At 45.2% G+C, this 16,003-nt stretch overlaps 1 pseudogene; it reads left to right on the forward strand.

Moving 5' to 3' along the window:
- Nucleotides 1-7,256: 7,256 nt before the first annotated feature.
- Nucleotides 7,257-15,467, forward strand: LOC130848747 (pepsin F-like; annotated as a pseudogene).
- The last annotated feature ends 536 nt before the right edge of the window (nt 15,468-16,003 follow it).

Consider the following 16,003-nt stretch of genomic DNA (forward strand, 5'->3'; position numbering starts at 1 on the left):
GGTCCTTCAAGCTGAGATAGCTCCCCTTTGTCCCCCCTTTCCAGTCATCAGCTCTCTGCCACCCATGCAGTGGGTGTCCTTTCCAGTTTCACTTCCCAAGTAACAGGCTATGTGAATCCCTGATCCAGCCCCACTCCTCCAGGGCCCAGCATGTCCCTTCCCTTGGGCTCCAGGTCTATTGGGGAGAATGCCACTCATGTAAAGGGGAACCAGGGTGCACAAAGCCTTCATCCCTTCTGAGTTTCCTCTAAGGTTAGAGCTATGAAGCATTTGTTTTGAGTCACCATGGTTTGGCACATTTGGAGTAGAAGCATCACTTCTTCCCCCCTGGAGACACTAGACAGAGGCCCAGGCTGGGGACAGCAAGGGTCAGAGGTGGAAGGAGATCAAGAGGAGAAGAGGAGCAGGAAAGAATAAATAAGGTGGAAAACACACCCCAACACATTGCACAGTATGGGCCTTTACTCAGGCAAGACGAACATCAGCTGAAGGGACATCTCCCTTCCATCCTCAGCTTTTCGTTCAGTACAAATTTACTGAGCACCTACTGTGTGCCAAGTGCTGTGGTGGACCCCAAGGATAGAGGGCTGGGTTAGGAACCCACCACCAGTTCATGGAGACAAATAAAGAGACAACCCCCAGTGGGGAGGGGCAGATGGAGGAAACAACAGAGGTGTGTGTAGCAGGCCAGAGGAGTGAGCGGCTTTCTCTTCAGGGAGCCAGGGAAAGACTGGAGTAGGCCAAGGGGGGAAATTGGCTTCAGTCTTGCAACCGCACCATGAAACACACTCCTAAGCCTTGCAGTTCTCAGGCAGATCTGCCTTACGTCCATGGTTATGTATGCCTGGTCCCTTTTGGATAACACTGGATTATGATTGGCTTGAGGGGAGTGAGAAAGGACCAGTAGCAGAGCTGATAAAGAAGGGAAAGGTGAGAGCAGAACTGGTATTTTTTTTTTAACAGTAAATATCATGATCTGGGCTTAGTGGTTACTCAAGTGACCAGTCTGGCAAATTCATTTCCAAGAGGTCTTCATGGAACCATAAGCAATGTCTCTCTGTTGGTGAGAAACCACCAATAAGAGTAAGAGTAAAACCTCTGGTTAATTACATATGCCATTTCACTCTCTCCCCATGAGCCCCTACAGGGCATGATCCCCATTGTACAGATGAAGGAAGCCTTCTCCAATCTTCTGGCCCCAGTACTGGTGGCAGGCACATAGTAGGCCCCACAATAAATACATGTTGAATAAATGAATGGATGGATTCATAGATGCTCCCACTAGAACACACTGCTGCACCCATGTTGGGAGACATATGGTGTTAGCAGGGCTTACCGCCATAATATCAACCAGAAATAGCTTAGTTCTCCAACCAGGGATCAGAGGATGATCAGAAGCACTAGACAACTTAAATAAGTAGGGATGTAGTGCTCAGAGTCTCTTACCAAAGGAAAAATCTGGAACATCCCAAGATCCATTAAACATAAAGTGTCCACAGCATAGCTAGGCCATCATGCAAACAACTGCCTTAAAATTGTGTTTTAGGAGAATATTTAGTGTTATGAGAAATCATTCCAATATGATATTGAGAGAAAAGAACAGAATACAAAACAGTATGTTCCCAAGTTTACCAAGCTCATGGAAGACAGTGCAGCATTCTCACCAGGCATGTACATCATGGAGCATTTCTACCTGGATTAAAATACCAGCTATGACATCTACGAGTCATGTGGCCTTGATTAGTTGATTTCTGGACATCAGTTTCCTATTCTATAAATTAAATTTGGGATAAGGATAGTTCCTCCCTCCCTAATCATCAAGAAAATGCAAATCAAATGACCATAAGATACCATCTCATATCCATTAGGATGATCATTGCCAAAAAACAAAAGATAACAGATGTTGACGAGGAGGTGGAGCCCTGTACACTGTTGGCAGGGGTGTAAAATGGCGTTGCCACTGGAGAACATAATGGAAATTCCTCAAAAAATCAAAAAGAGAATTCCTGTTTAATCCAGCAATCCCACTTTTGGGTATTTACCCTAAAAAATTAAAATCATGATCTCAAAGAGATATTTGCCCTGTTGAGGTAGGAGATAGATGGCATCCTCAGATAGACAGCTGGTTTTGGTCAAGTGGAGTCAAACTGAACCTTTGTTCTCACCCAGACGGTCCAAGGACAAAGCTTGTGGCAGAAGCTTAGCTCTGCTGAAGTAAAGAGATAAGGTGCCCAATCTGGAGGTCAAGGAAAAATTCCCTGTCTGCCCATGTGTGGGAAGGCTCCCTGGGGGTCAAAAAGGGAGGGCCTACCACCCCATAATGTGTGGACATGTACCTATAGGCCTCTGCAGTGGGATCCATCATAGAAAAAATTTGTGCAAGCATTTTGTGGAGGGTCCTAGGACCACAGGTGTGAAAAAAGAAACAAGATATTTGGCTAAAGGTAAACAAAGGGCCAGAAGGGCTGTCCTTTATAAGTAAATTAACTCACCTCTTTCCTGCCTTCCTCTTTGAAGAAGCCTGCACTCCTCTGGGTGTGTATCTCTGCCTAGTTTCTGACTTACTGCTCTCCTCCTCATGAAGGAAGACACCCATACCCTTTCTCTCTGGGTGTGTATTTTTGCCTTGCCTCTGTCTTAAATAAATAAACTGCTTCTCTGTGTGCTCTCCCATAGGTTGTGCTGTGCCTCTAATAATAAACTTTATAAATGCTTTTACAGTTTGTGCCTCCTTGAAATATTCTTGCTTTCAAATAGGGTAAAAAGCTACGGCCACTTTGTTTCTAGCCTCTAGCCCCTAGTGTTCTAGTGCTTAGAATTCCCGGTTATTCGTCCAGGCTACTCAGGTTCAAGTCCTGGGCAGGGAATTAAGATCTCTCTTCAGCACCGCTCACAGCTGAGTCTCCGAGATCACTGTCATGTACCTAGTAGCATCATTCACAAGAGCCAAGATGTAGAAACAATTTAGATCCATCAACAGATGAATGGATAAAGAAAATGTGATGGAGACATACAATGGAATATTATTCTGCATTTAAAAAATATATGTATTTATTTATTTGGCTGCACCAGATCTTATTTCCAGCACTTGGGATCTTCTGTTGTGGCCTGCAAGCTATTAGCTATGCATGTAGGATAAAGTATCCTGAACAGGGATCAAACCCAAGCCCCCTGCATTGGGAGCACAGAGTCTTATCCACTGAGCAACCAGAGAAGTCCCAGTTATGGCTTTTTATATATTTGTTTCAAAGGATTTGACGTGAAGCTAAAATTCTCCCAGTTTTTGCCTCTTCATACGGATTCCTTAACTTTTTGTCTTTCTCTCGGTTGTCTTTGAAGGCCCTCGACTTTCTGGTCCTTCAAGATTCCCAGGCTTATCTTGTGAATTTCTTGGCCCAGCCCTGAAATCAGCCATCTTTTCAAGGATCTCTGGATCCTCTGGTGGGAAATGGTACTTAGAGGCCACTAGCTAGGCCTCAGGATAGGCACTGTTATCAACTTGCCATTGTTTCTAGGCTTTCAGAGCTCAGAGCCCAGAAGTACAGAGTTTCTATTAGAAAAAAGGAAAATAATTAATTGGTACAACTTATACTTCCAATTCAAGTTTTACTTAGGCTCTTGGTTGTATACTTAAATCTCTTTTCTTTCTTCCACTGAAAGTCTTGCTTCATAACAATATTAGCATTAATTATTTACTTATTTAACCTGTAACATACATATGATATTTTCAAAACAACAGTAGAAATATCACCAACCATAAGATGTTGGATATACTTTCACATTTCTTTGGTTTTATGTTTTTGGTGTTGTTTTGGAGGGAGGCACTTTTTCATTTTTTATTTGTCTTTGTGCTTAGAAGACACCCCACTCTGAATGTAGAGTCAGAAATCTGCATTTTAAAACCACTTAAGTAATGTTTTGTTTTGCACAACTATGTTACCAACTTGATAGAATTAGGCTCATTTCCCTTATTTCTCAATTTCCACAGATGTGTTTATCTATTTCTTTTAGTCTGTAACACATTCACATGGTTGCAAGTTTGAACTATAAAGCAAAAAAAAATTCACTTCTGTCCCTGCCCCTCCACCATAAATTACATTTTTTATTAGTTTTTGTTTTATTCTTCCACTCTTTCTTTATGAAAATAGGCATATATTTGTATGGAAGAGCAACAAACTATAAGCACTTTTCTGGTCCCTCTTTTTTGAAAACTAAGCAGTATACCCTGAAGGTCTCACCCATTCCACGTCTCCCTCCATCCCCATTATACCCAACTGTTTCGATGCCCTATGACTTATTCAACAGTCCCTCATGGATGGTCACTTCAGGTATGTTTCTAATCTTTTGCTTTCACAAACAATGTTGCAGTGAATACTTTGTGTGTATGACTTTTGGTATTTCTGCCAGTGCATCTTTGAGATAGACCCCTAGAAGGAAAATGGCTGAGCTAAATGCTATTTGTGTGTGCCATTTGCTAGGTGCTGTCAAATCCCTTCTGTAGGGATTGAACCAGCAAATCTGAATTTTAAAAATATGCAAAAATGAGTAGAAAGACACAGCATCTCATCTATCGCCCACCTGGTCACCAGGCCAGCCTCCTCTTGTTCTACCCAAGGGACAGGCCTGGAGAGATCATACGCGGGAATGGCCAGTCCCTGAGAATCCTGGAAGGAGCCATAAAACTCCATCATCTTTACTTTGGCTGGAATAACAGTTTAACAGCTAGCCTGTTCATCCCAGGCAGAGCAGGAGCTCTGGGTGGTATTTTCTGTCTTCTTTGATAGATAAGACACTTAAAAATTATACCTTAGTATGTTTGTTTTGGTAGGCAGAATATTTCAAGGCATGGATCCCACTGGGGAATTATATCAGAAGTTTAGCAAGTGGACATTATTAAATTCATTGGTTAGCAGGGGCCAGATTGGAGGGACATATAGATAAGAGAAGGAGCAGGAAAGAATAAATATAGTGGAAATATAGTGGAAAATATAGTGGAAAACAACTCACAACACAATGCATAGTATGAGCCTTTACTCAGGCATGACAACATCAGTGAAAGGGATGTCTAACTTCCTTCCTCACCTTTTCATTCAGTACAAATTTATTGAGTATCTACTATGTGCAAGTGCTGTGCACATGTGGCAGATCTGAACATGGGAACTGCAGAGTTTACGGATGTGTTTCAGGGTGGGAGACCTGTGGTGTCAACACGGCTTACTGCCATAATTTCAACCAGAAAACCTCAGGCTTTGCTTCCCTAGATGAGCCTAAGGCTGGAGCTGGACCTGGAGCTGGAGCTGGAGCTGTGTCTGTGAATGAGCCCAATGTTATTCAGGCTCTACATTTGTAAGCTGTTCTACCAACATGAGGATAAATTCTGATCAAACCCATGTCCGCTGCATTGGAAGCACAGAGGCTTAACCATTATCCCACCAGGGTTGTCTACAGGCTGATCTTCAAGCAACAATCTACCCCCACCTTCCACTTTTATCCTTTACCACCTGCAGACCAAAGAGAATTATAGCCACCAGTGAGAAAAATGGTAGGAAAAAACAGGAAAAAGACAGATCTTGAACACCTCTTGAAAGAGTATAAATTAGTGTAATATTTTTGGAGATAACTTGTTCTTAAAATATGTATGGTCTTTGTCTCAGCAATTTTGCTTCTAAGATTTATGTTAAAGTGATGATTAACAGCACTGACAAACATAAATAAGGAAAGTCATAATCCTCTGAGTCTCTAACAAAATGGAAAATCCAGGACCTCCCAAACTCCATTAAACATAAAGTTTCCACAGGATAGATAGGCCATCATGAAAACAACTCCCTTAAAATTGTGTTTTAGGAGAATATTGAGTGTTGTGAGAATATTCAAATATGGCATTGAGGCAAAAGAACAGAATACAAAACAGTATCATCTCAGGTTTGCTAAGCACATAAAAAAAGTGTAGTGTACTCACCAGGCATGTACATCCTGGTGCTTTTCTGCCTGGGTTCAAATCCCACTTCTGACACCTACCAGTCATGTGACCTTGATAAGTTCATTTCTGGAGATCAGTTTCCTATTCTGTAAATTTGAGATAAGGGTAGTTCATCCCTCACTAATCATCAGGAAAATGCAAATCAAATGGCAATAAGATACCATCTCACACCCATTAGTATGGTCATTACCAAAAAAAAATAAATGACAAGTGTTGATGAGGATGAGGAACCCTGTACAGTGTTTGTTGGGATGTAAACTGGTGTAGGCTCTGGAGAACATAATGGAGATTCCTCAAAAAGTGTTGCTTAAATGTAAAATCAAGGGATTTTACGTAAATATCCAGACTTCTGACTTCTCTTGAAAACTTTGCAAACCAGGCTTCTTTCCATCATGGCAGATTCTGGTTGGAGCTGAGGACATGCTGCCCCCACTGATGGGGCATGTGCTGCCTTCCCCATGTCCATGATGCCTGCCCAGCTCTTTCAGACATTTCTCTTGCCTCCTAGGCCATGCGTTTGTGAGGACTGCCCTAGACTGCTAGCTCCCTGAAGATAAGGACCACCTGTGTCTTACTTCACTTTGACTCTCCAGCATCTAACCCAGATCCCTGCACACAGGGTGCTTTGTATATGTTTATTGGATGATATGGAGTATGTTGAGGATGCATGCATCACATTTACTGCAACAGTGAAACTCTGCAATTGTAATACTACTCTAGCCTAGATTTTTGATGCAGATTGGCATCATAAGTGCCCCTGATCTATGCCATCTGTCCCACTACCTAAAGCCACTCATATGTCACTTGGCTTTCTCTGAAGTCTTCACTTTGTTATTTGAACTCCCTTCCTCCTATCAATCTCCTCTCCAACTGAATACAGCAATGCACATCTCATGAAGTTGCTAAGAAGACCACATGACATAACGAATGTCAAGCATGGCCCGTAGCATTTGCTGTCATCACATTAGTAGCAGTGTTTTATATTCAACTTGGCAAGAGTCTTCCCACTCTTACTTAGTCCATGAGGTTCAGTTTGGTTTTGCAATCAAGACCCAGGGAAAAGATTACAGTCGAAATCTCTGTATTCTGAGAAATTTCAAATTCCACTCTCCACGGACACTGATGGAGGTAAAGATTTTATCAAAAAGTTCATATTTCTTATCAGATCCATTAGTGGCCTAAAGGAGACAATTACGGCAGGTCAGAACATGTATAACTAGGAGCTCTTGGCCACCACTGCATGCTGTTTGCTGACTACTTGCCATTGGAAAGTTATATGAAGTGGCTTGAGATTCTCGGGCTGGTGGCCCTCTCAGAGTGCCTAGTCATGTAAGTATGGGACTGTAAGTAGCATCATCTCTATTTCTGAGGTTTTTCTTGTGTTCTTATTCTTCCACCCATCAGAGATAGAAGGAAACGTAATCATTCTCTGACAGTCTTAAAGGTCAACTCACACTTATTGATGAGTACCTTGCCATGGACACCATGGGCCCAAGAGTCTTGGGGTGGGCCTGCAGGGTTGCACAACTCTGGGGGTGACAGTCACATCATGACCTACATGAAAATAGCATTTCTTGGAATTGTTCAGTGCACAAACTCTGCAACTGTAAGTGTGGTCCTATGAAACAGAATTTCCCCTGTATTTGCTTCTCCATCTTCTCTCCATTTCAGTGTTAATGTGTCTGTGTCTTCATCTCTGTATCTCTCTTTTTTATCTCTCCATGTCTCTTTTTTATCTCTCCATGTCTTTGTCTGTCTTTGTGCATCCAGAGGTCTCTGAGGTTTTTTCTTTCTATTTTGACTCTTCCTTGCTTCTCTAGTCTCTTAATTTCCTAATTTATTCCCCATCTTCTGGCTTCTTCTCTCATATCTCTCCTTCTTGAGTACTAGAGAAAGATCTGGAAGGCAACTTCTAGGCTATTTTACCTCTAACAAGCAGTGTGACCATAACCAAGTCATAAACTCCCTGCATTTCAAATTCTCCTCTGGAAAAAGATGATATTGATCCCCCTTCTACCTGCTTCTGAGAGCTTCTTTGAGAAAGATGCAATGTGATGGCAATAGCAATGGTAATGGCTGTCATTGTTGAGACTTCCTACATGTCAGGGGCATTACATCCATCATCTCACTTAATACCCACCACATTCTATATGGGAGATGGGGGTTATCATAGTCCAACTTTTTACCTATCGGGAAACAGAAATTCTAAATGGTCATATGGCTTACCCAAGACCCCACAACAGAACCAGTATTAAAACTGAGGTCTTTGCCCTGTTCTTTCCATGGCATCCTGATAATAACATGACACTCATAAAATCGCTGGAAGAATACACGGTGCCATTACAATGCAAGGTATGACAGTCATACAATAACATGGACAGGTGAATACTGCCCCTTCTTGGTTTCCTTTTCTCAATGTTTGTTGAAAGAATCCCTCTAATGAAGATCAAGACCATGCGAGAAGCCCTCAGGGAAAAGAAACCTGCTGACAAATTTCCAAGAGGAGAACACTGATGACAGGTCCCAGAATGCCCCTGATGACCCGAATATTACTCTTCAACCCCTGAGGAACCTCCTGGATGTGAGTGTGTTGGGAGGATGACACTCCACTGTGCCCCCTGGTGCTCTGGCCTACCACTGGGGTTCATATGGAGGGGCCAGCCTGGATGTTGGTGCTGGGGCTCCTACAGGAAGCAGAAACACTGGGCAACAGTTACCCCATTCCAAGAGGAGAAGGCACTCTCATCCTCAGCTCTTGGTCTGTGGTGACTGGGCCCAGGAATGACAAGGGGGCAGGTAAACATTCATTTCATGCCAAAGATATGTCATTAGTGTGAGGGAGATTATTTTTTTGGAACTAAGTGAGCCACAGAGTTACAGATGAAAGGTGAGCTGTGTCTGATCAAAAGATAAAGCCAACTGCACATGAAGTTTGAAACCCCAGGCAGAGGAAGGTCAGCTTCTGCAGATCCAGGAAAGACACCAGTAAAAGTTACTGAGCCCTATGCCCTGTGATGCCATAAAAATCTAACAGTCTGGTTGTTGTTATTGATTTTAAAAAAAGGTCTTCTCTCTTTTTCAAGAATGCATAGGCCACCCTAAGTGATAGGCAAAGAGTAAACACATGCCCAATAAAAGGGCCAACTCTGTGGTGTATTGATAGGACAATATCTGAGTTTAGTGGAAGTGGCCCAGGGTGACCTAGGAGGGCCACCTGGAGAAGGAAACACTCAGGCTGGGCCTTGAAGGGTAGACTGGGGAGCTTCTCAAATGAAGGCACCAGGACTTCCCTGGAGGTCCAGTGGTTAAGAGTCTGAACCTGTACTGATGCAGGTTTGATCCCTGGTCAGGGAACTATGATTGCACATGGCAAAAAAAAAAAAAAAAAAAAAATTCAAATGAAGGCACCAGTATGAGCAGAGACTGTGAGGTGGGGCTGTTGCAAAGAGATTTCAGGAGACATGGGAAACCTCAAGGAATACAGTACTTTGAGAATCAAGATTGGCCAGACAAACCAGGCCTGCCCTAACCACCTCTCCACAGCCCCCATAGCTGGCCTACGTCGGAAACACCACCATTGGAACGCCACCTCAGGAGTTCAGGGTCATCTCTGACACCGGCTCATCTGACTTTTTTGTGCACTCCACCCACTGTTACAGTCCCATCTGCCGTGAGTACCTACCGCCAGCCAATCTTATACTCCCCCTCCCACTTTTGTGCCCTTGTCACGTGAGACACACTCATCATTTGTTTCTGCAGGTAAACTCAAGCTCTTCGACCCTCACTTGTCCGCCACTTGCCAGCTCTCAGGCCGTCCTGTCGACTTCACATACACCTCTGGGAGGATTGTTGGATTTCTTGTATATGACACTGTTCGGGTAAGTGGAAACCAGAAGCTGAATCAGGGCTGCCCCTGGGAGCAACCACTGTCCACAAAACAGATGCAGGACCAACTGGGAGGGCCCATCTTTACCAGCGTCCCATAGTGGAAGGCCACCTGCCCAGCAGTGCACGTCCCTGGGGAGACAGCCCCCCTGCTGACACACTAACTCCTAGAATGGCTTGGGGTGTGGATTTGCATCTCCTTTGCCCATGAGCAGCTCAAGGTTAATTTTGTTGGGAGCAGGGAGAGAGGGGAAAAAAGCACCAAATTTTCCATTCTCGGACTGTGCCAGGCACTTCCATGGTAATAACATGTTTAATCCTGCAACAACCCCGCACAGCAAATACTATGATTAACTCCACTCTACAGAGAAGGGAAATGAGGTGAAGAGAGCCAGGGCCTTGTAAAGGTCATGCATCTGATAAGTGGTGGAGCTGGGCTGGTCATCAGGTTTCAGGAAGGTATGGGGTATTTGGCAACAGGATAAAACTGATCTTGGGCTCCTGGGGGAACTGAGCGCTTCACGCATCTGGGCAGGGAAAGCAGGGGACCACAGATGTGGAGTAGCTTGATAAATGGGTTCTCACTCTAGGGGCCCTTTGAGGGTCTAATAAAAACTATGGTCTGCCTCCCCCAAAGGGCCTGAGTATTCTCTCTCTCTCTCTCTCACACACAGACACATGCACACACACACACACACACACACACACACACACACACACACACACACACAAGTGTGTTTCCCAGGCAGAATATTCATAAGAATCCTGGCAGCAACAATGTATAATGGGCTTCTGTCTTCCTCGGCAGATGCAGAATCCACAATGCATTGAAATGAATTCAGTCCATTTCTCTCATCTGATCATAGTGATGCCAAAGAGAAGACTACCCTGCTCTCTACTCATTTCATCCTGAAGTGGGAACAATTTGGTCCTGTCCTGAGTCTCAGTTTCCCCACCTGTACAGAAGACATGTGACCAATTTGACTCACTTCAGATAGTGTGTGAAGGAGGAGCAGGTGTTTATTAAAATCCACAGCCCTGCACAAATGGAACCTGAATTCCTGTCTCAGTTTGGTCTAACCACCTGGGGTCAACCCAGTGCACAGCCAGGCCTCAGGTCTTCTCTGAGGTGCTAATGGCTTCTCCACCTCATCTCAGTCCCAGGTCCATTTCCCAAAAGTTTAAGTGAGAACACTCTCCTCTCGCACAGATCGGGAATCTCATTGACCTAGGATAGGCATTTGGCCTGAGTGAGAAAGTGATTGGATTTGAGCATGGAATCTTTGATGGTGTTCTGGGCCTGCGCTACCCCTGGCTCTCCCATGTAGGGATCACCCCTGTGTTCGACAACTTGAAGACACAAGGCATCATTTCTCAGCCTGTCTCTGCCTTCTACTTGAGCACGTAAGTCTGAACTTGACAAGTCCTCTCTCTAAATCAGCTGTAAGATTCTTTCAGTTGCATGTAAAATTATAGACTGCCTGATACATGTTTCCTTAGAGACAGTCTAGCCCAGCATAACTATGGCCCCAGGATGACATCTGGAACCACCATTGGTTTCTGTACATAAAGTTTTATTGGAACACAACCATGCTCATGGTCTCAAGGGCAGCAGTTTGGTTCAAGACAGGCAGGCAAGAAAGAGAGTAATGGAAGGTATCAGGATAAAGTTTGGAGGAAAAAGTAACAGAATTTAATGATGGATTTGATATGGAAGGAAGGAGAGGGATGGTGGGAATGCTTACTTCTTTGCTAATGTTTTACTGGGAGCCCAGGACCAGCTACACAATTGGGAGGACCAGTGCAAAATGAAAATGTGGGACCTCCTGTTCAGACAATGTTAGGAATTTCAAGACAGGGATAGCAGAGGCATGGGGTCTTGCTGAGTGTGGGGCCCAATGGATGGCACAGGTCATAGTCCCATGAAGCAAACCCTGAGTGAGCCTGAACTCATGCCCTTAGTGCCTTCAGGCCACATTTTTTCTGAAAAATGACAGGCTACACAAGGGGGAAGCTAGACCCCTCCACATGGTGTCCTCTGAGGGTATCTCTGAGCACTCTGGTTGCTGGAGGAAACCAGGCCCTCTTCAGAAGGGTGAGTGGTTGGAGCACAGCCAGGCTGCCCTGCTTTGAACCTCTTCTGTTGCACTCAGTCAGTGACCGACCTTGGTTGGGTACACAATCCCTCTGTGCCTCAATTTCCTCATCTGTAAAATGGAGATCATAGTAGTGCCTCTAATGGGTGGATAAGCACACCCCTCAGACAGTGAGTGGTGTTATTCTTTGACAAGGAGCCCTCCCTCTCCCTTCTATCTTCAGTGGGAAGGAGAATGGCAGCATGCTGATGTTTGGTGGGGTGGACCACAGCTACCACAAAGGAGAACTCAAATGGATACCAGTGTCCCGAAGTCCCTACTGGCAGATAACCATGGACTGGTAAGCCCCTCTCTCTGAGGGCCACCCCAAGTGATGCTCCCACACGTGCACCCGGACACATGCAGACACACACAAATGCACACATAGTCACACAGAGACATACGTTCTACCCACAAAGACACACATATAAGTACACACAGGGATACATATAAACACACACATTAGCACACATATAAACTTGTACAGGAACACAGATACACACAAACACACACACAGACACACTCAGAGACACACAGGCATGCACAGAAACACTTAGATACACATTTATACACATACACAAACAGACACACAGATACACACATCACACATGGGCTTATAATCACCCAGGCCTCCTAACCAGAGCCCAGACCACAGTCCTGACCATGGTCCTGAGAGGTGTGTACAGCCCGAAGAGGGCTGCACCCACTGTGCTGTGAGGCAGATGGCATGGTTTGAGGACCCTAAAGTATGGTAAAAAGATAATCAGTCAGAATTTCACCAGCCTGAACACGGTTGCGATAAGATGACCAACTGTCCAGGGTTACCCAAGAATGAGAGAGTTGTTAGTACACAAAACTGCTCTTCTAAAAACAGTGAAAGTCCTAGACAAACTGGGAAAACAGCTCTCTTTAAGAAGAAGGTTATCAGCGGTGGAGAGAGGTTGGCTCCATTCTTGAGACCTGGAAGCACCTCATACAAAGAGACACTCCCCCTACCCATTGCCTCCATACCCACCCCTATCCCAGGCATGCAGTGGGGCAGGGGCTGTGACAGAGAGAATCAGGAAGCTGGGATCCAGGAGTGGCCTGAGAACAAGGGGCAAACCCCATGGGATTCTGTTTGATACCCTCAGACAAAAGCTTATGGGTCCTTTGGAGGCCCCAGGGCTAGCTTGGGCATTGCCTGGCCTGGGGCCTGAATATCTGAGCTGGGTGAGAGGGCTGTGCTGGGAAAAAACCTCTCCCAGGGCAGCCTGTTTTTCCTCCTCAACACTGAGCATCCACTGCCCCAAGGAACGTCCATCTTCATTGTGTGGGTTGATGTATTATTGATCAGACACAGGACAGAGGACTCAGGTTATTCCTCATGCATTTCTTCACTCACACAATCATCCATTCATTTATTCATTAAGACTGATCCTGGTGCCCATTTTGTCCCACTCTCTTTCAGCATCACCATAAATGGGGTGGTTGTTGGTTGTTTCCACGGTTGCCAGGCCATTCTGGATACCTGGAATGCATTTCTGGTTGGCCCAACTAGAGTGGTCACCGCCATCCACAAGCTCATCAATGCCAGGCCTTTGGGTCAAGAGGTGAAGGGACATACCACAGGGTCACTCTAGGGCTTTCCACAAGCCAGGGACCAGCTGAGCCAACCTCTCTCCTCTTTCTCTAACAGTACGAGGTTCCATGTAGCAACATTAGAAGCGTGCCTGCTATCATCTTCACCATCAATGACAGCAACTACCCAGTGGCCGCTCACGCCTACATCTGGAAGGTGAGGGGCCAAGCCTGGGGGTTGGATCTCAAACCTGGCCTTGCAGGAATCCTTGGGCTGATGCTGGGAGTGTGGGGGTCCCTCTTCAGGCCAAGCCACACCACTGCAGATGCTGCTGAGCCCAAGTGACTGGGACAGTGTGTCCCATAAAACCAACCACTTGAGAGTAGAGGGCAGTCTGGGACATCCATTATCTTGGAGTAAATGGAGGCACCAGCACTTGCCAGCATGGTGTGAGGCACCAGGGAAGGGGAACACTAAAGGCCTCTGCCTTCAAAGAGCTTCAGTTCCACCAGAACTCTCAGATGGATGAACATGGAAAGTAAGCTTAAGCAATGCCTGAAATAGGCCAAGTGACCAGTGAGTTTGGCTGGGGACAGTCTCAGTGTGTTGTCCCACCATAATGATTAACGGTCTCCCTTTCCAGTTTGAAAGTGTCTTGGTTGGATGATCAATTACATGGTTCCCCTAGTCCTCAGCTGCAACTTTCCCTTGCTAAGCCCCAGATCCCCCTCTGTGAGTTGGGCTACCAGACTCCTCTGTGAGGATGTTGGATGCTCACCTGAGTAAAGGGTGCACAGTGACTGCACAGCCCCAGCACAGGGCTGAGGCTTAATGTTAGCTCTCTGTGGGAGTTCAGAGGAGGTTGATCGGGTCAAAAAAGGCTTTGAGGAAGACAGGGGATTTCAGAATTTCAAAATCTCCAGCCTCATGGAGGCATGAGGAGGACTGCTTGGCTTGAGGCAAATCTACACTGGACTCCATGCAAACGGCACCCCTGGGGGCTGGGTCAAGTGATGAAAGGTACACATTAGGGGTGATAAGGGCTACAGACAAGGGGAGCCCTAGAGTAAGTCAGCAAACCCTGCCTGGCGTGGCCAGGGAGGGTGAGTGTGGGTCCAGGAAATCTTCCTAGAGGGCCTGAGCATAGTTTTAAACAACAAGTCCTGGGGAACAGGAGATGAAAAGACATTGCCTGCAGAGAAAACTGAGAGCATGGGTCAGAAGAAAAGAAGAGTGGAGCCATGGGACATTCTTGTCCATTTTTTTTTTTTTGGAGATTGTGTTGAAGTATACTTGATTTACAACTTTACGTTAATTTCTTCTGTGCAGCAAATTCACTCAATTTTGCATATATATGTGTGTATATATGAATTATATATATATATATATATATATATATATATATATATTCTTTTTCCTATTCTTTTCCGTTAGAGTTTGTCATGGGATATTAAATATAGTTCCCTGTGCAGTACAATAGGTCCTTGTTGTTTATCCATCCTCTATATAGTAGTTTGCATCCGCTAATCCCAAAGTGCAATCCATCTCTCCCTCACCACCCTTGCTGAGGGCAACCACATGTGTCAGCCGTTCTTGTTCTTGGATGGGCACCCCACTTCCACAGCTGCTGAGAGCGCCACTTATTTTTTACTAAAGGAGGGAAATAAAACTAAGAAGCCACCAGCTCTGGATACTGAGGGGGGATGGCAAGTAAGGGATCAGGCTGACTGGGGTGTATTTCTGTTTCCCACAGGGTCCAGCAGACACCTGTTTCGGCAGTATTAGAGGGGATACAAAGAACTTGAACCAGTCAGAGACCTGGATCCTGGGTGATGTCTTCCTGAGGCTGTATTTCTCAGTTTATGATAGGGGAAACAACAGGATTGGCCTGGCTCCTGCAGTATAAATGCTGGGGCTGCTTCAAGAATGAATCGGGCCCACTCCAAGCACACACTCACTCACATGATGGGTATTCCCTCCCAGGGATGGTAGTGGACTGTGTTTGGTGCTCTGCAAAGCCCTATTCTCAGCAAAATAAAAGATTCCATTTCCAATGGTACTAATATGAATCGGTGCCTCTATTTGGATCAGGGAACTGCATCATAATCAGGCAGGATCTAGAACCTCATCTGAACCACAAATGAGAGCAGCCCAACTCCAACTGGCTTCAAGGAAAGGAGAGACTTATTGGAAGGATACTGGGGATCTGGGATGCAGGAACCAGAACAGATCCTAACATCTCAGTGACTGGACCCAAGAAATCAGAAGCCATTAGCTCACTCTTTCTCTCCCTCACACTTTCCCTTCTCTTATCTCTGATTCTCTTAGCCTGACAGCTTTCTTCCCTTAGCCTTCTACACATGTATCCCCAAGGCATCTAACCCATTAGGAAAGAAGCTCAGGAAATGTCAGGCTACCAGGGAGGGCTCTGATTGATCCACA

The sequence above is a fragment of the Hippopotamus amphibius genome, chromosome 3 (genome assembly GCF_030028045.1).
Source record: "Hippopotamus amphibius kiboko isolate mHipAmp2 chromosome 3, mHipAmp2.hap2, whole genome shotgun sequence".
In the NCBI taxonomy this organism is placed as follows: Eukaryota; Metazoa; Chordata; class Mammalia; order Artiodactyla; family Hippopotamidae; genus Hippopotamus; species Hippopotamus amphibius.